This window comes from Elephantulus edwardii, unplaced genomic scaffold, assembly GCF_000299155.1.
Source record: "Elephantulus edwardii isolate Elephantulus edwardi_28Jun2011 unplaced genomic scaffold, EleEdw1.0 scaffold00122, whole genome shotgun sequence".
NCBI classification, from domain to species: Eukaryota; Metazoa; Chordata; class Mammalia; order Macroscelidea; family Macroscelididae; genus Elephantulus; species Elephantulus edwardii.
In genome coordinates, this window is record NW_006399872.1 from 4,281,918 (window position 1) to 4,283,118 (window position 1,201).

A 1,201-nucleotide genomic window follows, 5' to 3' on the forward strand; every position below is an offset into this window, starting at 1 on the left:
ATGAGTCGCAAGCGACTCGATGGCACATAACAACAATAACAACAACACTGATCATGGACTGGAATCTCTAATAGTTCAGGTAGTAGTTAAATGTTTTAACATTTGTCTGAGACTTTAATGTTGGCCCAGGATATAGCAGGGTTTAGGGTTGCTGTACATAGGGTTGCTATGAGCTGCAGGCTCCGAGGTGGCATATAACAACAACCATTGAATGTCTCCAAGAGATAATTCAAGACACTTAATGCCTCTTTGTCTAAATCTCTCATATGTTCAGTGATTTCTAATATATCTTAAAATGTTCACATCATTTGTAATGAAATTTCAAATAGAGATATTTGTGGAAGGGGAATGAATGGTTTATGTTGAATGCTTAGTTTTTCTCCTGCATGATACATCATTTTACGGGATATTGAGAAAACATCATACTGTCAAAAAATTTAAAATAAGGAAAACCATTCATACTTGTATGAATGTTTCTTTGTAAACATCCTGGGAAGCACAAACACTTTGCATTATACTTGCTCATGCTAAGCTGTATGTTCTAGACATGGAGATATGGCATTCAGATGTTTAAGAACCTGCTGTGGAAAACATTGGTAATTGACAGTCCAGTTGCTGTGCACTTTTACTCTCCACTGTGAAAATGTGAGGCCACTATGTATGAGTCAATCAATGGCTCAAAAGTGCACAGTCATTCACATTCTGTTTGGAGACTCCCCATTGACCAGCTGAGGCTTCCAAAGGATTCAGTTGCTGATTGAGGAACTTTATATCCAGTCTTTTTTTAGTCTCTCCCTTTGCCAATGTTAGATCTCTATCTTGGTCTGAAGATATGGATCCTTGCTTTCTTCCTCTTCTATAATTCATAGGCATTTTGTATAAGAATTTTTTTCCTATATAATCCTATTTTAGCATTTGCTTCTCAGAGTATCCAAACTGAAATAGTATAAATAATATCAGGTTATATCAGAGATTAAGGAAAAAAATATATAGAGTAGTATGCTGCTAAGAACCAAAAGAAGACTGCTGCTGCTGTTATTAGGTGCTGTCAGGTCAAACATGAATCATAGCGATCTATGAACAAAAGACCCGGTTCTCTCCTGTACCGTCCTCAGACTTCCCAACACACAAGCGCCCATTGCAACAGTTACCATGTCTGCCTACCTGGCGGGGGGTCTTTCTCTCCTTCACCAACCCTCCA